Raw genomic sequence first — 22703 nt, forward strand, 5'->3', positions numbered from 1 at the left:
CGGGGTCCTCCCTTCTCGCCGCGCGCGGTCCTGCTCCTGCACGAGCCGCGCGCGGCTCAGCCAACGATGGGATCAGTCAGGCGGGCAGTGACCGCGAGAAGCGGTCACATGTCCCGCCCGACACTAAGAGCGCGCCGCGCGTCTCGGGCGCGCTCTTAAAGGGACAGTGGGAGACTAAATTAGAATCAGTCTCCCATTGGCCCCTGTCAGGCCACATTCCCCATTCACTCACGTTTTGGGGGCGTGGATATGACAGGAGCCAATCAAAGTGAACCTTAGGGTTTTTATACTCACCTGTTTCCCCTTGCTCCTTGCCCTATCGTGGTTTCTGTCCAGTTCCCTTTAGTGCTTGTATCGTTCAGTTGGTTTTTTGGTGCTTGACCTTGGCTTTGTTCCTGACTCCGCTCTCTCCTTATCCTTGCTTGCTTATCCGCTGTTTTGTCCTCTGTGTACCAGTCCTCGGCTTGTTCTACGTTACGCTGTCTCTCAGTTCCCTTGACCTCGGCTTGTTCTGACTCTGTCTTTCTCTCGTCCTAGTCCGGCCATTCTAAGGTCCGGTAAGACGAACACTGTTTCTTGTCTCTTGACTGTGAACTATTCCTGCGTGTTGGGGTATATTACCGTGACATTACGATAGGGCCATGGACCCCGCAGGTTTAGGTCAACAGATGATCACTCATGAGGCTAGATTCGCAGAACAGGATCACCGTATGGATCAAATGGCTCAAGCCATCCAGACACTGTTATCCAGATCTGTTCCGGTACCTGTACCTACGCCTCCTGTAAACCCTATACCGGACACAGCTAATATGTCTAATGCTTCTGCACATCTAACCCCGCCACCTAGGTATGGAGGGGACGCTAAGACATGTAGGGGATTCCTTAATCAAGTAGAATTCCACTTCGAAATGTACCCACGTTCATTTCCCACAGACAGATCTAAGGTGGGTTTTCTTATGCACCAGCTTACGGATAAGGCACTAGAATGGGCAAATCCTATTTGGGAGGCTAATGGGCCTATGGTACACGACTTTAATAGCTTCCTCACAGCGTTCCGTAGAACATTTGACACGACTAAAAGGTCAAAAAATGCCGCCAGGGCATTAATGAGAATAAAGCAAGGATCTAAATCTGTAGCCGATTATGCTATTCAGTTCCGGACCCTTGCCTCACAGGTAGATTGGACTAATAATGGCCTTACTACTGCCTTTATGGAAGGTCTGTCTGATACTATCTTAGATGAGGTAGCAGCTAAGGACCTCCCTGTACCGCTGGAGGACCTGATTGACTATCTTATCGATATAGATAACAGGATCCGTGACAGGTTATATACCAGGTCCAGAAATAGACATTTTGTTCCCCTTAACTCCCCTAGAGCTGAGACTCCCGAGGGATCTAAAGGTTCTGAGGAGGAACCTATGCAGTTAGGGGTTGCTAAACTTACCGACGCTGAAAAGCTTTATAGGAGAAAGGAGGGACTTTGTCTTTATTGTGGTAGGAGGGGTCATATGAGACAAGAATGTCCTGTGCGTCCGGGAAACTTTCGCACCTAAGACCGTATAGAGGACTGGCCTTGGGTGTGACATCACAGTCCTCAGATTTGCCTCTTAATAAGCTACTTCTTCCTGTTTCCCTGCACCTTGATAGTAACTGCATAGCAGGGAATATACTAGCCCTGGTTGATTCCGGAGCGGCCGAAAACTTTATTGATTCCAGTTTTGTCAAGGAGAATAACATACCCACCAGAGAGAAGGAGACACCCTTGGCCGTTGAGGCCATAGATGGTAGACCATTATGCTCTCCTATTATCACACATGAGACTGTTCCCCTACATATGTCTACAGGGGTGTTACACTCTGAGACCATTCGGTTTCAGATCATTACTTCTCCTTCCTCTCACCTCGTGTTAGGGTATCCTTGGTTACGTACTCATAATCCCACCATTGATTGGGAGTCAGGACAAATAGTTTCTTGGAGTGATTCTTGCCAAGAGTCTTGTGTTGTTAAAGTCACCCCTTTGAATTCTACTCATATTCCTCCCGTGCCTACGGTCATACCCTCTCAGTACCTGTCTCTTAAATCTGTTTTTGATAAAAGGGAGGCTGAAAGATTGCCACCTCACAGGCCTTAAGATTGTGCAATTAATTTATTACCTGGTACGATGCCTCCCAAAGGGAGAATATATCCTTTATCTCCTCAGGAGAATCTGGTTATGGAGGAATATATCAAGGAATCTCTAGAGAAGGGATTTATAAGAAGATCCTCTTCCCCGGCAGGGGCTGGGTTCTTCTTTGTGTCTAAGAAAGATGGCGAATTAAGGCCTTGTATTGACTATAGGGGCCTTAATAAAATCACCGTCAAAAATGCGTACCCCATACCTTTGATCACAGAACTTTTTGATAGGCTTAAACAGGCCACAGTTTTTACTAAATTGGACCTTAGGGGTGCTTACAACCTCATACGTATCAAAAAGGATCACGAGTGGAAGACTGCTTTCAATACCAGGAGTGGCCACTACGAGTACACTGTGATGCCCTTTGGTCTTTGTAACGCCCCAGCAGTTTTTCAAGAATTTATTAATGATGTCCTACGTCAATTTATACATACATTCGTTATAGTATACTTGGACGACATATTAATTTATTCTAATGATTTACAGACTCATCACATGCATGTTAAATTAGTGTTGAGAACTCTTCTGGTTAACGGTCTCTATTGCAAACTCGAAAAATGTTCATTTGATCAATCTGAAGTCCAATTCTTGGGTTATATAATCTCTGCCAAGGGTTTTCGTATGGATCCCAAGAAACTGTCTGCCATTAGGGAATGGCCTCTGCCCCAGGGTTTGAAAGCCATTCAGCGTTTTCTGGGGTTCTCTAATTATTATAGGCGTTTTATTAAAGGGTTTTCTGCCATTGTAGCGCCTATAACCAGAATGACCAAGAAGGATGGTAATACTCATGTCTGGAAACCAGAAGCACTCGAGGCCTTTGAATTCTTGAAAGCTACATTTGCCTCTGCTCCTGTTTTACAGCATCCTGTCCCTTCACTGCCCTTTATTCTTGAGGTTGATGCTTCTGAGATAGGGGTAGGTGCTATCTTGTCTCAAAGAGATTCACCTGAAAAGCCGTTACACCCTTGTGGCTTCTTTTCCAGACAGATGTCCAAAGCAGAGAGGAATTATGATGTAGGCAATCGTGAACTCCTTGCTATCATTTTGGCGCTCAAGGAATGGAGACATCTGCTAGAGGGTACCAGGGATCCTATCCTCATTTTAACGGATCACAAAAACCTCTCATACCTTAGTGAAGCAAAAAGATTGTCTTCTAGGCAGGCCAGGTGGTCTCTGTTTTTGTCTCGTTTTAATTACATAATCACTTACAGACCGGGTGATCGTAATACTAAAGCTGACGCTCTGTCCAGACAATTCGAGACTACTGACAAACTCGAGGTCGATGTTACCCCTGTCATTCCGCCTGACAGAATAATAGCGACTACTGTTCTTTCTATTTCGTCTTCTCTCTTACAGACTATTCAGGCTAAACAAAACTTGGCTCCTGAGGAGAGGCCTGCTGATAAGCTATTCGTTGATATACCAGAGAGACGAGACATCTTGTCATTATATCATGACACTAGAACTGCTGGACACCCTGGTATTTCTAAGACAGTCTCAGCAGTTTCTAGATATTTCTGGTGGGCGTCCTTGCGCAAGGACGTCACCGATTACGTTAATGCCTGTAGCACTTGTGCCAGTATGAAGTCCTCCCACAGAGTTCCCTGTGGGTTGTTGCATCCGTTGCCCATACCCGAGAGGCCATGGTCCAATATATCCATGGATTTTATTGTTGAATTACCTCCCTCTAATGGTAAAACTGTCATCCTGATGATTGTGGATCGTTTTTCTAAGATGGCTCATTTTGTGTCTCTTGTCAAATTGCCATCATCCAAGGAACTTGCCTCTATCTTTGCCGAGCAGGTGTTTCGGTTGCATGGTATTCCCACTTCGATCGTGTCCGATAGGGGTAGCCAGTTTATTTCCAGATTCTGGAGAGCGTTTTGTGCAGAGATGGGTATCTCCCTCTCGTTTTCTTCAGCCTACCACCCCCAGTCTAATGGAGCTGCTGAACGTGCCAACCAATCTCTGGAGCAGTATCTTCGCTGTTTCGTGTCCCACCATCAGAACAATTGGGCTGACCTGCTTCCTTGGGCTGAGTTTGCTCGTAATAATGCTGCTCATGAATCCTCCGGTAACAGCCCTTTTTACGTTGTGTATGGCCGGCATCCCGTGGTTCTTCCAGCTGCATTCTCCTTACAGGGCATGCCAGCTCTGGACGAACATTTGGCTAGTCTACGTAATACTTGGGAGCAGGTTCAGTGTTCTTTGGTGGCCTCAGCTGCTCGCCAGAAGGTTCACGCTGACAAGCATCGCAGGGCGGCTCCATCCTATGCGGTGGGAGACCGGGTTTGGCTTTCTACTCGCAATATTCGTCTTCGTGTGCCTTCTATGAAGTTGGCCCCTCGTTTTATTGGTCCTTTTCGTATCTTGCATGTGGTTAATCCTGTCTCGTATGCATTGGATCTTCCAAAAAATCTACGCATTCCTAACGTGTTTCATACCTCCTTGTTAAAACCCCTCCTGTGCAACCGTTTTACTCGGCATGTCCCTCCTCCTCCTCCGGTTTCGGTGGAGGGCCATGAGGAGTTTGAAGTGGCGGCTGTAATTGACTCTCGCTTGCTTCGGGGTCGCCTCCAATATCTGGTACATTGGAAGGGCTATGGGCCTGAGGAACGCAGTTGGATTTCCGCTGACGCTGTTCACGCTCCTCGCCTTGTGCGTTCTTTCCACGCTCGTTTTCCTGCCAGGCCTGCTCCTCCCCGCCCGGTGGGCGTGTCTTCAGGGGGGGGTACTGTAGCGGTACTTACCCTCTCCAGGGGCCGGCCGGGGTCCTCCCTTCTCGCCGCGCGCGGTCCTGCTCCTGCACGAGCCGCGCGCGGCTCAGCCAACGATGGGATCAGTCAGGCGGGCAGTGACCGCGAGAAGCGGTCACATGTCCCGCCCGACACTAAGAGCGCGCCGCGCGTCTCGGGCGCGCTCTTAAAGGGACAGTGGGAGACTAAATTAGAATCAGTCTCCCATTGGCCCCTGTCAGGCCACATTCCCCATTCACTCACGTTTTGGGGGCGTGGATATGACAGGAGCCAATCAAAGTGAACCTTCGGGTTTTTATACTCACCTGTTTCCCCTTGCTCCTTGCCCTATCGTGGTTTCTGTCCAGTTCCCTTTAGTGCTTGTATCGTTCAGTTGGTTTTTTGGTGCTTGACCTTGGCTTTGTTCCTGACTCCGCTCTCTCCTTATCCTTGCTTGCTTATCCGCTGTTTTGTCCTCTGTGTACCAGTCCTCGGCTTGTTCTACGTTACGCTGTCTCTCAGTTCCCTTGACCTCGGCTTGTTCTGACTCTGTCTTTCTCTCGTCCTAGTCCGGCCATTCTAAGGTCCGGTAAGACGAACACTGTTTCTTGTCTCTTGACTGTGAACTATTCCTGCGTGTTGGGGTATATTACCGTGACAACAGCGTGTACTCTGCCAACCTCTGCCAGTGCACATTGCCACTCATATCTGGTGTCACAATAGCGTGCATTTAAAAACAAAAAAATGTTTTCACTGTTATAGATTGAATAGCATTTAGTTGTCTTCAAGCGGGTGTGTCAGGCCGACAGTGTGTACTCTGCCAACCTCTGCCACTGCACAGTTCCACTCATAACTGGTCTCACAGTAGCTTGCACGCATAGTACCACTAATCCAATAAAAAATGACAGGCAAAGGCAGGCCAACCCGCAGGGGCCGTCGTGGTCGTGGTGCTGTGATTCCCTTTTGCCCTAGAATAATGCCCAGTTTTCAGAGGCCACGTACCCTGAACTTGAAAAGTTCTGAGGACATAGTTGACTGGCTTACACAGGACACCCAATCTTCTACAGCTTCCGCTCGGAACCTTGACGCACCATCCTCCTCCAGCTTAGCTTTGGGCACCTCTCAAGATACCACTCACCCGCCTGCCGCCACCAACAACACTACCACCACAGTCGCTTCACTTTATCTGTCAGAGGAGTTATTTACACATCGGTTTGAAGAAATGAGTGATGCGCAACCATTATTGCCAGAGGATGTAGATAACAGGGATATGTCTCAGTCAGGCAGCATTACACACATGGACGGACGGTGTGATGATGATGATATTGTACCCGCTGCTGCTTCCTTTGCTGAGTTGTCAGATACAAGTGAAGCGGTTGATGATGACGATGCGTCCATGGATGTCACGTGGGTGCCCGCTCGGCAAGAAGAAGAACAGGGCGAAAGTTCAGATGGGGAGACAGAGAGGAGGAGGAGACGAGTTGGAAGCAGGGGGAGGTCGTCGCAAGGAGCTAGTGGCACAGTCAGACAGCATGCATCGGCACCCGGGGTCAGCCCGACAGCACGCCAATCAACGCATGCTGTGTCCACCACCAGAATGCCATCATTGCAGAGCTCAGCAGTGTGGCATTTTTTTTTGTGTGTCTGCCTGTGACAACAGCGATGCCATTTGCAACCTGTGCCAAAAGAAACTGAGTCGTGGGAAGTCCAACACCCACCTAGGTACAACTGCTTTGCGTAGGCACATGATCGCACATCACAAACGCGTATGGGATCAACACATGAGTACAAGCAGCACACAAACTCAAAGCCGCCATCCTGCTCCTGGTCCAGCATCTTCAGCCACATCAACCACTGCTGTCCTTCTTGCCCCCTCTCAACCATCCGCCACTCCGTCTCTCGCCTTGAGCAGTTCCCGCTCATCTGCCCACAGTCAGGTATCTGTCAAGGACATGTTTGAGCGTAAGAAGCCAATGTCAGAAAGTCACCCCCTTGCCCGGCGTCTGACAGCTGGCTTGTCTGAACTATTAGCCCGCCAGCTTTTACCATACAACCGTGCAAATGTGGAGTTTTGGTTGTGCAAATTGGTCTGTCACTGTGAAGCGGGCGTAACCCTTACACTACCTGATCGATACAACATCATACAGTAGGTCCCTATTCTGCTCTGTGTCAGTGTGTATCAGGGTCCCTGAGGACAGGTGTCAATCCTTTTCTGCCAAGTGACCCTATGTAGGAGGAACAGTCCCTATTCTGCTCTGTGTCAGTGTGTATCAGGGTCCCTGAGGACAGGTGTCAATCCATATCTGCCAAGTGACCCTATGTAGGGGGAACAGTCCCTATTCTGCTCTGTGTCAGTGTATATCAGGGTCTATGAGGACAGGTGTCAATACATATCTTCCAAGTGACCCTATGTAGGGGGAAAAGTCCCTATTCTGCTCTGTGTCAGTGTGTATCAGGGTCCCTGAGGACAGGTGTCAATCCATATCTGTGTAGCGGTACTTACCCTCTCCAGGGGCCGGCCGGGGTCCTCTCTTCTCGCCGCGCGCGGTCCTGCTCCTGCACGAGCCGCGCGCAGCTCAGCCAACGATAAGATCAGTCAGGAGGGCAGTGACCGCGAGAAGCGGTCACGTGTCCCGCCCGACACTAAGAGCGCGCCGCGCGTCTCGGGCGCGCTCTTAAAGGGACAGTGGGAGACTAAATTAGAATCAGTCTCCCATTGGCCCCTGTCATGCCACGTTCCCCATACACTCACGTTTTGGGGGCGTGGATATGACAGGGGCCAATCAAAGTGAACATTAGGGTATTTATACTCACCTGTTTCCTTTGCTCCTTGCCCTATCGTGGTTTCTGTCCAATTCCCTTTAGTGCTTGTATCGTTCAGTTGGTTTTTTGGTGCTTGACCTTGGCTTTGTTCCTGACTCCGCTCTCTCTTTATCCTTGCTTGCTTATCCGCTGTTTTGTCCTCTGTGTACCAGTCCTCGGCTTGTTCTACGTTACGCTGTCTCTCAGTTCCCTTGACCTCGGCTTGTTCTAGACTCTGTCTTTCTTATACTCGTCCAAGTCCGGCCATTCTAAGGTCCGGTAAGACGAACCCTGGTTTCTTGTCTCTTGACTATCTGAACTATTCCTGCGTGTTGGGGTATATTACCGTGACATTACGATAGGGCCATGGACCCCGCAGGTTTAGGACAACAGATGGCCACTCATGAGGCTAGATTCGCAGAACAGGATCACCGTATGGATCAAATGGCTCAAGCCATCCAGACACTGTTATCCAGATCAGCTCCGGTACCTGTACCTGCGCCTCCTGTAAACCCTATACCAGACACAGCTAATATGCCTAATGCTTCAGCACATCTAACCCCGCCACCTAGGTATGGAGGGGACGCTAAGACATGTAGGGGATTCCTTAATCAAGTGGAATTCCACTTTGAAATGTACCCACGTTCATTTCCCACTGATAGATCAAAGGTGGGTTTTCTTATGCACCAGCTTACGGATAAGGCACTAGAATGGGCAAATCCTATTTGGGAGGCTAATGGGCCTATGGTACACGACTTCAATAGCTTCCTCACAGCGTTTCGTAGAACATTTGACACGACTAAAAGGTCAAAAAATGCCGCCAGGGCATTAATGAGAATAAAGCAAGGATCTAAATCTGTAGCCGATTATGCTATTCAGTTCCGTACCCTTGCCTCACAGGTAGATTGGACTAATAATGGGCTTACTACTGCGTTTATGGAAGGTCTGTCTGAAACTATGTTGGATGAGGTAGCAGCTAAGGACCTCCCTGTACCCCTGGAGGACCTGATTGACTATCTTATCGATATAGATAACAGGATCCGTGACAGGTTATATACCAGGTCCAGAAATAGACGTTTTGTTCCCGTTAACTCACCTAGAGCTGAGACTCCCGAGGGATCTAAAGGGTCAGACGAGGAACCTATGCAGTTAGGGGTTGCCAAACTTACTGACGCTGAAAAGCTTTATAGGAGAAAGGAGGGACTTTGTCTTTATTGTGGTAGGAGGGGTCATATGAGACAAGAATGTCCCGTGCGTCCGGGAAACTATCGCACCTAAGACCGTATAGAGGACTGGCCTTGGGTGTGACATCACAGTCCTCACATTTGCCTCTTAATAAATTACTTCTCCCTGTTTCCCTGCACCTTGGTAGTAACTGCATAGTAGGGAATATACTAGCCCTGGTTGATTCCGGAGCGGCCGAAAACTTTATTGATTCCAGTTTTGTCAAGGAGAATAACATACCCACCAGAGAGAAGGAGACACCCTTGGCCGTTGAGGCCATAGATGGTAGACCATTATGCTCTCCAGTTATCACACATGAAACTGTTCCACTACATATGTCTACAGGGGTGTTACACTCTGAGACCATTCGGTTTCAGATCATTACTTCTCCTTCCTCTCACCTCGTGTTAGGGTATCCTTAGTTGCGTACTCATAATCCCACCATTGATTGGGAGTCAGGACAAATAGTTTCTTGGAGTGATTCTTGCCAAGAGTCTTGTATTGTTAAAATCACCCCTTTGAATTCTACTAATATTCCTCCCGTGCCTACGGTCATACCCCCTCAGTACCTGTCTCTTAAATCTGTTTTTGATAAAAGGGAGGCTGAAAAATTGCCACCTCACAGGCCTTACGACTGTGCTATTAATTTACTACCTGGTACGATGCCTCCCAAAGGGAGAATATATCCTTTATCTCCTCAGGAGAATCTGGTTATGGAGGAATATATTAAGGAATCTTTAGAGAAGGGATTTATAAGAAGATCCTCTTCCCCGGCAGGGGCTGGTTTCTTCTTTGTATCTAAGAAAGATGGCGAATTAAGGCCTTGTATTGACTATAGGGGCCTAAATAAAATCACCGTCAAAAATGCGTACCCCATACCTTTGATCACAGAACTATTTGATAGGCTTAAACAGGCCACAGTTTTTACTAAATTGGACCTTAGGGGTGCTTACAATCTCATACGTATCAAAAAGGATCACGAATGGAAGACCGCATTCAATACCAGGAGTGGCCACTACGAATATACTGTGATGCCCTTTGGCCTTTGTAACGCCCCAGCAGTTTTTCAAGAATTTATTAATGATGTCCTACGTCAATATATACATACATTCGTTATAGTATACTTGGACGACATATTAATTTATTCTACTGATTTACAGACTCATCACATGCATGTTAAATTAGTGTTGAGAACTCTTCTGGTTAACGGTCTCTATTGCAAACTCGAAAAATGTTCATTTGATCAATCTGAAGTCCAATTCTTGGGTTATATAATCTCTGCCAAGGGTTTTCGTATGGATCCCAAGAAACTTTCTGCCATTATGGAATGGCCTCTACCTCAGGGTTTGAAAGCCATTCAGCGTTTTCTGGGGTTCTCAAATTATTATAGGCGTTTTATTAAAGGGTTTTCTGCCATTGTAGCACCTATAACCAGAATGACCAAGAAGGATGGTAATACTCATGTCTGGAAACCAGAAGCACTCGAGGCCTTTGAATTCCTGAAGGCTTCATTTGCCTCTGCTCCTATTTTACAGCATCCTGTCCCTTCACTGCCCTTTATTCTTGAAGTTGATGCTTCTGAGATAGGGGTAGGTGCTATCTTGTCTCAAAGAGATTCACCTGAAAAGCCGTTACACCCTTGTGGCTTCTTTTCCAGACAGATGTCCAAAGCAGAGAAGAATTATGATGTAGGCAATTGTGAACTCCTTGCTATCATTTTGGCGCTCAAGGAATGGAGACATCTGCTAGAGGGTACTAGGGATCCCATCCTCATTTTAACAGATCACAAAAACCTCTCCTATCTCAGTGAAGCAAAAAGATTGTCTTCTAGGCAGGCCAGGTGGTCTCTGTTTTTGTCTCGTTTTAATTACATAATCACATACAGACCAGGTGATCGTAATACTAAAGCTGACGCTCTGTCCAGACAATTCGAGACTACTGACAAACTCGAGATCGATGTTACCCCTGTCATTCCGCCTGACAGAATAATAGCTACTACTGTTCTTTCTATTTCGTCTTCCCTCTTACAAGCTATTCAGGCTAAACAAAACTTGGCTCCTGGGGAGAGGCCTGCTGATAAGCTATTCGTTGATATACCGGAGAGACGAGACATCTTGTCATTATATCATGACACTAGAACTGCTGGACACCCTGATATTTCTAAGACATTCTCAGCATTTTCTAGATATTTCTGGTGGGCTTCCTTGCGCAAGGACGTCACCGATTACGTTAATGCCTGTAGTACTTGTGCCAGTATGAAGTCCTCCCACAGAGTTCCCTGTGGGTTGTTGCATCCGTTGCCCATACCCGAGAGGCCGTGGTCCAATATATCCATGGATTTTATTGTTGAATTACCTCCCTCTAATGGTAAAACTGTCATCCTGATGATTGTGGATCGTTTTTCTAAGATGGCTCATTTTGTGTCTCTTGTCAAATTGCCATCATCCAAGGAACTTGCCTCTATCTTTGCCAGGGAGGTGTTTCGGTTGCATGGTATACCCACTTCGATCGTGTCCGATAGGGGTAGCCAGTTTATCTCCAGATTCTGGAAAACGTTTTGTACAGAGATGGGTATCTCCCTCTCGTTTTCTTCCGCTTACCACCCCCAGTCTAATGGAGCTGCTGAACGTGCCAACCAATCTCTAGAGCAGTATCTTCGTTGTTTCGTGTCCCACCATCAGAACAATTGGGCTGACCTTCTTCCTTGGGCTGAGTTTGCTCGTAATAATGCTGCTCATGAATCCTCCGGTAACAGCCCTTTTTACGTTGTTTATGGCCGGCATCCCGTGGTTCTTCCAGCTGCGTTCTCCTTGCAGGGCATGCCAGCTCTGGATGAACATTTGGCTAGTCTACGTAATACTTGGGAGCAGGTTCAGTGTTCTTTGGTGGCTTCCGCTGCTCGCCAGAAGGTTCATACAGACAAGCATCGCAGGGCGGCTCCATCCTATGCTGTGGGAGACCGGGTTTGGCTTTCTACTCGCAATATTCGTCTTCGTGTGCCTTCTATGAAGTTGGCCCCTCGTTTTATTGGTCCTTTTCGTATCTTGCATGTGGTTAATCCTGTCTCGTATGCATTGGATCTTCCTAGGAATCTACGCATTCCTAACGTGTTTCATACCTCCTTGTTAAAACCCCTCCTGTGCAACCGTTATACTCGGCATGTCCCTCCTCCTCCTCCGGTTTCTGTGGAGGGCCATGAGGAATTTGAAGTGGCGGCTATAATTGACTCTCGTTTTCTTCGGGGTCGCCTCCAATATCTGGTACATTGGAAGGGCTATGGGTCTGAGGAACGCAGTTGGATTTCTGCTGGCGCTGTTCACGCTCCTCGCCTTGTGCGTTCTTTCCACGCTCGTTTTCCTGCCAGGCCTGCTCCTCCCCGCCCGGTGGGCGTGTCTTCAGGGGGGGTACTGTAGCGGTACTTACCCTCTCCAGGGGCCGGCCGGGGTCCTCTCTTCTCGCCGCGCGCGGTCCTGCTCCTGCACGAGCCACGCGCGGCTCAGCCAACGATAAGATCAGTCAGGCGGGCAGTGACCGCGAGAAGCGGTCACGTGTCCCGCCCGACACTAAGAGCGCGCCGCGCGTCTCGGGCGCGCTCTTAAAGGGACAGTGGGAGACTAAATTAGAATCAGTCTCCCATTGGCCCCTGTCATGCCACGTTCCCCATACACTCACATTTTGGGGGCGTGGATATGACAGGGGCCAATCAAAGTGAACATTAGGGTATTTATACTCACCTGTTTCCTTTGCTCCTTGCCCTATCGTGGTTTCTGTCCAGTTCCCTTTAGTGCTTGTATCGTTCAGTTGGTTTTTTGGTGCTTGACCTTGGCTTTGTTCCTGACTCCGCTCTCTCTTTATCCTTGCTTGCTTATCCGCTGTTTTGTCCTCTGTGTACCAGTCCTCGGCTTGTTCTACGTTACGCTGTCTCTCAGTTCCCTTGACCTCGGCTTGTTCTAGACTCTGTCTTTCTTATACTCGTCCAAGTCCGGCCATTCTAAGGTCCGGTAAGACGAACCCTGGTTTCTTGACTATCTGAACTATTCCTGCGTGTTGGGGTATATTACCGTGACAATCTGCCAAGTGACCCTATGTAGGGGGAACAGTCCCTATTCTGCTCTGTGTCAGTGTGTATCAGGGTCTCTGAGGACAGGTGTCAATACATATCTGCCAAGTGACCCTATGTAGGGGGAACAGTCCCTATTCTGCTCTGTGTCAGTGTGTATCAGGGTCCCTGAGGACAGGTGTCAATCCATATCTGCCAAGTGACCCTATGTAGGGAGAACAGTTCCTATTCTGCTCTGTGTCAGTGTGTATCAAGGTCTCTGAGGACAGGTGTCAATCCATATGTCAAGGTGTCAATATGTCATATGTCAGGTGTCAATCCATATCCATTGTGATTTAGGAATGTTAGGTGATTTATGACCTTTATGGATTAAAACCAGACTCTGCATCAACTGTGTAATTTTCCATGGGAGTTTTGCCATGGATCCCCCTCCAGCATGCCACAGTCCAGGTGTTAGTCCCCTTGAAACAACTTTTCCATCACTATTGTGGCCAGAAAGAGTCCCTGTGGGTTTTAAAATTCACCTTCCCATTGAAGTCTATGGCAGTTCGCCCGGTTCGCCGGTTCGCGAACATTTGCGGAAGTTCGCATTCGCCGTTCGCGAACCGAAAATTTAATGTTCGCGACATCACTACTCCTCTACAGTATGAACTAAGAATGATGTATTTAAAAAAGGTTGCAGTACAGTTATCCTGCATGTCAGTATTACTCACTAGGGACTGGATGTGAACGGGAAATAGAGCAGCCCATCAGGCGTTATATTACCCATGCTTAAGGTCATTCTAAAACCTTACTTTCGTGATTAATATATGTCACCTTTTGTCACCTTTAGCAAAGTGAAATTACACCAGTGGGAGTACAGAAGTACAAATGGTGTAATGTTACTAATGCTAGACACTGTAATGTGTTATGTCTCTTAAGAGTTATTGTTTCAAGCACATTGTTCTGCATAAGTAAGCTAATAAGCATCTCTTACCTTAATATTAAAATACCTAATAGTGCTGTGAGGTGTTAATATATAGTTAATTATAATATATATATAAATACACATAAGTGTGTGTGTGTTTGTGTGTGTGTGTTTGTGTATGTATATATATGCATACACAAACACATACTATTTTATATATAAAATTATTGGCATTTATATATATATATATAGCGCCAACTTATTCTGCAGCACTTTACAATATTGTGCAGGGGGAACTTAACAATAAATTAGACAATTACAAAATGTTACAGCTACAATAGATTTATGAGGACCCTGCTTAAACGAGCTTAAAATCTAAAGGAGGTGGGGTATAAAAACTCAACAAGAAGGGCATCAAAGGGGCTATCAACTAAGCAACGAGGCAAGAAAGTAGCAGAATTGGAAGGTGACAGTGAAGTGTGGCCCTTTAAAAAAGCACAAGAGACAGGCTTGTGAATTAGAAGTTACTCTGGGAGGCCATAAGCATTTAAGAAGAGGTCAGTTTTGAGGGACTTCTGAAATGATTGAAGATAAGGGAAAAGTCTGATTCCGGCTGTTCAGGATCAGACCAGGAAAAGTCTTACAAGCATACGTTAGCAGTAAGGGTGTTGGCAGCACATAGGAGAAAGTCACAGACAGAGTGAAGAAACCGAGAAGGGACGTATCTATGAATTAGTGAAAACATTTACCAAGGGCTAGAGTTGTTTAGAACTTCATAGGTATGGGTTAGTATTATGAATTGGCCTCTATAGGGTACAGGAGAATCAGTATAATAGGGAGGAAAAATTAAAAGCTCAGCTTTAGAGAGACTGAGTTCCAGAAAGCAGAAGGACATCCAAACAGAGATGGAAGAATGGAAAGCAGTATGCTCTCTAGGAGAGTAGGGGAAAGATCAGGGGAAGAGAGATATATATGTGTGTCATTAGCATTCAGATGGTAGCCTAATCCAAAGGAACTAATAGGTTTGCAAAGAGAGGCAGTATAGAGAGAGAAAGAACGAGACTAGGAGCCTTGGGGGACTTAAACCGAGACAGGATGAGGAGAGGTGGTGTCATTAGAAATGGAGACACTGAATGAACATTGGAAGATATATGATGAGAACCATGAGAGAACAGTATCACAGAGACAGAGGGTTTGAAGGGTTTGAAGAAGGAGAACATGATCAACATTGTCAAAGGCAGAGAGAGATCATGAAGAATTAGTATAAAATAGTAGCATTTGTGTTTAGCCAAGATTAGATTGTTAGTTATTCAGTAAAGCAGAGGGGGTGGAAGCCAAATTATAGGGGGTCAAAGAAAGAGTTGGAATTGAGAGAGCAAGCCAGATTGGTAAAGACAAGTTGTTCCAGAAGCTTTGAGGAGATATGGAATTGTTTGCAAAGAGAAGACAGATAAAGTGATGGCTTTTTAATGACAGGTACAACAGTAGTATGTTTAAGGGGAGCAGGAATTATGTCAGAAGAAAGAGAGCAGGATGGCACGAGAGAGGTGGAGAGAGATCTGATAAGGTGAGATGGGACAGGATCAAGTGGACAAGTGGCGGGGAAAGAGGAGAGGAAGGGGCGCAGCCACCTCTTGTTCAGTAGCTGATGAGAAGGTTTGAAGTGCGGTTGAAAGAGAGAGGAGCAAAGGGGGTATAATTATTTCCTTAACTGGTAAATCTTACCTAACCACCCAGAAGTGCCTCCAGTGGCTGCATGGTAGACATCCACTAGATGTGGAGTTAACCCTGAGAGGTAATTATTGCAGTTTCTCAGAAACTGCAATAATTACCATTGCAGGGTTAAGGGGACTGGGACATTGCACCCAGACCACTTCAATGAGCTGAAGTGGTCTGGGTGCCTACAGTGTCCCTTTAGTCATGTATAACCTGCATAATGGATGCACATTTGTATAAAAAAATCTGTTGTATGCACAGAAAACTTTGTAAATTCTGTTTTTATTATTATGAAAAGTGTAAACAAACAGAAGCATCTCTTGATGTGTTGTCCAAAAAAGTATATTAATCAAATAAAAAAAGGTACTTGAAAAAAAAAACCTGCAATAATATGCCAATTGACCAACTAATATGACTACTGTCAACTTTACTGCAGGTTGCTGGACATTAGGTGAGTGGTACAATTTAAGAAATGTAGCTTGTAAGGAAAAACAAAAACAGAAAAATAAACCAATATACATTACTCAAAGTGCTGCAAGTAGCATTTTTTCAGTTCAAGTGTAGTATCTTATACATATATTTTAATGCACATATATGAAAGATTCCCCCAAAAATTTCCAATAAACTGCATACACACAAATAAAAATAATATTATAAATAAGGTGCAGAAATATGTTTGTTGTTTTGCATGCCTGAGTACAATATGACATGACACGTGAACACCATTAAAGAGTGATTCAGAAAGACTTAAATCCGCTTAAACACCAGAGATGGGAAGAGCCAGTGGGAGTTAATCTTTCTCAGATAATCCTCCATTCACATCATGCTGCAATAAAATCGGTTCTCACTCTGTGAACCCTGTTTTCATTCTCCAAGAGTGGTCTCGCAGAGAATCGTACAGCGTAGTAAGGTGACAACTGGGTAAATGCCTGTTACATAATTAAATATAACAAAAAATATAAAAAATATGGTTAAATATACATAAAAATTAATAAAACATGTTTACTTAAAACATTGTCCTATAACTCTTGAAGGAACAAATTAGTTTCATTAAAGTTAAAATAACATTGTGTTACTCTGTGCTTGGTGAGCAAATCAACACCTTATATTTAGAAATGCTAGTAAAGCTACGAGTGACTGAGACTTGTAGAATGGGGAAAACAGATGACCAGATCTTAGCAAAACATATGGTTCCATAACATTAAATTATATAATTTTGTTTGTTCTGTTTATTTTCTCAACAAAATGAAAGTGATTTGAAGAAAGATTGTCCCTCCAATAAATTTACTTATTAAATGTATTTATTTAGTACATTTTTAAAGCTTGACTACTTACTGTGAAAGTTGAAACATATCTACTATAACTAAGTTACTGAAAATATGTGTATATATTTTGAAAACCTGATATGATGCAAGCAAACATAAAAACCCCAAAATAGTGTAGGCCCACAAGACAAATGGAAAAAGTGGTGCCATCGTTATTGGCGATATATCTACTAAATCTTCACATAATAAATAAATAAATGATTCAATCATCATGATCATGTCCAGAAAGCATTTCAACCTGTCAACTTTGTCACAAAATAACAATAAATGTTTAATTGTTCTGACTGACAGGAATATGAAGTTTAGTATTAAACGGTATAGTTTATAGATAATGTTATGGTTTTTCTAACATTTGGTAAGAATAATTGTGACATCTTTCCAACCATCTCATATAAACATGCAAAGTGACAATTTGTCTTCGCAATTGCAACATATATTTGTACCATAACTAGATAACAAAAGCTACTGATTTAATATATCTCACAAAAAGGACATTTAGGCTACGATTTAATTAGGGCTGATAAGTTTTATAAGCAGTTTATCATTTTACAAGATTTTATTAGTTTGGATCGATTAAATTACCACAAATAAAGGCTTATTGTAAGCTGATAAGGATCTGTTCAAATAAGCTGATAAATATATCTATATCTATAAATACCTTTTTTTTTTTTTTTTAAATATGGGTCAATGTGATTTATTCAATTTGTCAGGCAAATAATGCCTAATGAATGTTCACATCTGATTCAACAATTGTTTTTTTCTGATATGTATTTACATATTTTGGAATATATCATCACCTTTCACGCACCTAGAATTGTTAACGTCAACTGGGTGAGGTTAATACTCTTTTTTTGTCTGGTTATCATATTAACTGATCCAGTAATGGTAAAGGTAGTGTCAACAATTCTTGGAAATTGTCAACAATGACTCATTGGCCATCATGTTAAGATGTCGATAAATATCAGATGTGAGATTGTATTTTTTTTCTATAAGCCTGCAATTAAAAATATTTCAGTTCAAGTGCTTTTCAAAACAAAACACAAATGATCTGTTCTTTGTTCACCAGCTATATAATGCTCTTTCTATTCTTCCTTCCAGAGCTACTGCATTTACTCAGAAATGTACCATACACTTCAAGGTTGAATGCCCTGTGGAAGTTAATAAGTATTAAATTAGTATTTTCTAGTTATAAGTTTCTAGCAAACCAGCATGTAAGGTTCCAGAATCACTGTGGTATTATCGTAATGTCTTTACTAAGGCACAAAACCCATCTCTCACATAAATAAATACTACACAAAGCTCACACGTGCATCCCGGAAGATTTCAGTGAATCTATCACACACAGATATCTATATTAGATCTGCCTACATGCACACTAAGGTTTAATGGATGGAGAAGCCTTAAAAGTGGTTTATCTGTTATAAGTGTTTTTGTTCTTTCACTTAAAAGCAACATCAAATGACCGGAACATATAAATAATATTGACTACTGGCCAATCTCATCTCACCTTTCATAGAAAGTTAATTAAATTCATAGTAGGCTAGAGACGCTTTCTTCCTATATTCTCAAATCCTTTGAAACTGAAGGACAAGCAGGTTTTCCCATTTCCTTTCCTTCAAACAGTCCAAAAGAAGTCAGGGGAATTGAGGAACCCTTTAATCCAAAACCTAGTTGACCGGAATTGTGATCATAGAATAGTGGCAGACTCTAACCTCACTTAGATGAGAGAGGTAGATGCAAAGGCTTCCAGGGCAGCAGGGGGGGTACAGCCAAAAATCTGATAACGGGACTGGCCATACTTTGGGGTCTGCAACGGGTCTTGTAATGCTACGTGGTCTGGTCAGGCACTGGACCACAATACATACCCTTTACAAGGCTCAGCCTCTCCATATGCACAGCTGTTCTGGGAGGAAGTGTTGTCTGATTTATTCATCCCAGTGCTCATAGAATGCCATGTGGGAAGACAGAAATCTCCTATCACAGCCCCTGAGTACAGCCTGTAGTCAGTGCCGGATACCAACTAGACCCGAGGGAAGCCTTTTTCCTAGCAAAGGGTAGACAAAAAGTCTTGAATTTCAATATTTGCGTTTGTGTGTTTCTCTGTCTGTGTTTGTTTCTGTGTGACTATCATTATGTGCATGTTAGTGTGTGTATATGTAAGTCTGTTAGTGTTTGTGTGCCCATCAGTTGGTGTGCGTATGTTTGCTACTGCATGATTGTGAGGCATTTGTGTGTATATTTGTCAGTGTTACTCACATGGGGAGTTACTGTGTGAGTGTATGTCTGTCTGTGTGTCTGGAACGTATATGTGTTTGAGTGTGTGTCTATGTGCATGAAAACATAAGTGCGAGTATGTGTGTGTTGGTGGGTGCTCAGGAACTGTGTTTGTAATGGGCATTAAGTCTTATGATGGCTGCCCTGCAGGGTGGACTGAGAGTCGAGGCTGTGTGTGCAGAGTGATATACTGGCACTCGCTTGCTGGAAACTGTGCCACAAGCAGAGGGGAAACAGGAAGTATTCCACTCCACTATACGGGACAATGAATTCTATTATCGCTTACATTGTTTTTTAATATTGGTTGTCAGTAGGGGCCTCATGTTTAAGTTCCGTCTAAGTCCTAGCAAATTCTAAAGCTACTTCTGTTCCTAGCTCTTCCACGTAAATTACTTGGGGACCAGGTTTTGGTTTGGATATTTTGGATCCTTCTTGGCCAGTGCAGGCAAAGCTAAAGTAGCACCCTGTTTTTCTCTGATTTATTAATCAGAATGCTGTGGTTGTTTGTATAGAGGTTTTGGAGTGACCTCATGACAGTGGCTTGCCTACACTAGTTTGATATTTTTTCACCACCCACCCGTACATGGCTTTTTGTTTATAAAGTAGCAACAGATCTTTGGGACTTGCCAAAAACATGGGGCCTCAAATTTTAGTACATTTTACATTTAACTTATTGATTTCCGCTATTTATTTTTCTTAAAAATCTTTATTTAAGAATAAAGAAATAGAACAAACAAATACACTTCTGTAATATCAAACAAATACAAAGACTAAGTTCTGCAGGCATTGCCCAACATTGCATATTTTCTGCATTTTAAAACATGCCAACTGTTTATTCTTTGGGTGATTATCCCTAAATGAACTAGGAAAATTTTAGACACATATATGGAAAATAAAAGAAATTCTTCAATTTCGTTTCAGATTTAATAGCAAAATTAACATTTAGAGAAGATTGCAAAAATGCATGAAAGTTCTGTATTGTGTTTAATTTTACTTTAATTGTCCCAGGGAATCTGAATTTTATAGCAGGATAGGGTTTAACTTTCCTAAGGATTTTCTGGTCAGAGAATGGGATTTGAAAGCCAGCTATATTCTATCTTGCTGAAAGCACATATCATCCAGTAGGAATACATAATTTATTTAAAATAGTAAAGTCATTTTTTTTCACCTGTCACTCTGGGCAGCCTTTCTTTAAATTTAGAGCTTATAGCGTCAGTAAATGCATGACAGGCAAATCCCGTAACGTTTTCATACACATTGAATCTTGCTTCATTGCATTACTTTATTTAAATTAAGGCAATAACAATCCTTAAGTGATCTATGAAAAGAACAGCAAATTTATCCAGCTACGGAAAAAAAAATTACAAAAAGAGATGGCTACTTCTTATCTCCGATGCCACCTGTATCTATATATGGAATTGCAAGCTTTATTCTTCTTAATAAAAAAAAAAACAGCTGCAAACCTCAGCAGCCTATGTCTAGTGACAGGTTTGGCACTATTTTTCTCTGAAAGCCTTAGAAATGCATGATGTGAAAGATAACCAGACTACCAGTACGGAAGATCATTCATTTCACATCAATTCTGCCTATTTAAAAATGTAGATATGAAATCCTATTGGCCACTTACCCAATTTCCTTTCTTGGTAATGCTAACTTTCAAATCTACAAATATGCATGCTCCAGATTTCATGTTCTGCTTCAAGAAGAAATAAGATTATGTCATTTCTGGAAAACATTAGTAGAAACTGTTAAACAGATGTTATGTAGACATGAAAATTATACATTTTAAATCAAGACAAAATGAGATATAGCTTAAACAATAAGATTCAATTCTAGCAATTACTTCCCTTGCCTCAGTTCTGTTACTCTAAGGCAGGGGTAGACAACCTTTGGCACTTCAGATGTTGTGGACTACATCTCACCTGATTCTTTGTCTTCAAGAGCATTATGGGAGATGTATACCAGAACATCTGGAGTGACAAAGGTTGCCTACCCCTGCTCTAGAGATTTTTAAGCAAGGATCAAAAAGTCACTGGAAGTTAATATAAGAATATTGCTAAACATTTCTGGTAACCAAAATAACAAAAATGATTAGACTTGTGCAAGGTGAAAAAAAAATAGTTTCATCCGAATGACTTTCTCCAAAAATAAAAACTTTTTAAGGACAGATGAATTTAGCCCATATGGCAGTTTGGCTCATCTGAATTTCATAAATGAAAAAAAAATCAGGAAAACTAATCAGACAAACCAAAAGGTTGTGAAAAATCAATCAGTGTACTGTCAATCAGTGTACTGCAAAACATATACATAATATAAGTTTTATTTATATATACACTGATCAGCCACATCATTAAAACACCTGATAGGTGAAATGAATAACATTCAGGCCTGGATTGGCCATCGGGCAAACCGGGCAAATGCCCGGTGGGCCGCGATGGCCATGAACCAAGGCTGACAGAGGAGATCAAAGGATCTCCCCAGCCGGCCCCTTTAAGGCTGGTGCTGCCTGGCCTCCGTCCCTTAGAGGGAGCTATGTGCGGTGGGTAGATCAAGGGGATCAAAAATCAAGGGGTGTAGACCAGATGCTTCTTCCAATGGACCTCTAGGGAAAATAATTCCTCCCCAGCATCCTCTCCTGCCAAGGATCAAGGTAAGGGATGGGGGAGTATGTAAGTTATTTTTTTGCCCCATGTCCTTCTTTCTCACCGAGAAGCCCCATGTCCCCACTCACACCCTGTATCCTCTGTCTTCCACTCTCACCCTGCAGCCCATGTCCCCTTCTAACCCTGCAGCCCCTGTCTTCCGCTCTTACCCTGCAGCTCTTATCTTCCCCTCTGACTCTGCCGCCCCTGTCCCCCTCTCACCCTGCAGCCCCTGTCCCCCTCTCCCCCTGCATCCCCTGCCCCCCTCTTACCCTGCAGCCCCTGTCCCCATCTTACCCTGCAGCCCTTGCCCCCTCTCACCCAGCAGCCTCTGCCCCCTCTCACCCTGCAGCCCTTGCCCCCTATTACCCTGCAGACCCTACCCCTCTCATACCCTGGAGCCCCTGTCCTCCCCTCTCACCCAGCACTACCTTTCTCCCCCTCTCACCCAGCATCCCCTGTCTTCCCCGCTCATGCTCTGCATCCCATGTCCCCTTCTCACACCATGCAGCCCCATGTCCCCTCTTACACCATGCAGCCCCATGTCCCCTCTCCCACCATGCAGCCCCATGTCCCCTTCTCACACCATGCAGCCCCATGTCCCCTCTCACACCATGCAGCCCCATGTCCCATGCCCATTCTCACACTCTGCAGCACCATTTCCCCATTCCACACTCAAGATCTCTTATTCCACCCTCACACAACATCCTCTATTGTCTCCCCCTCACACACACATCGCCTATCAGCCCCATGCTACGCTCTGAGGGGTATTAAAAAAATGTGCCCACTTTGGAGAGGCATGAATGTCATTGGTGATGACACAACATGCACCCTCTTGGGTCCCA

Source organism: Pelobates fuscus, chromosome 5 (genome assembly GCF_036172605.1).
Source record: "Pelobates fuscus isolate aPelFus1 chromosome 5, aPelFus1.pri, whole genome shotgun sequence".
NCBI lineage: Eukaryota > Metazoa > Chordata > Amphibia > Anura > Pelobatidae > Pelobates > Pelobates fuscus.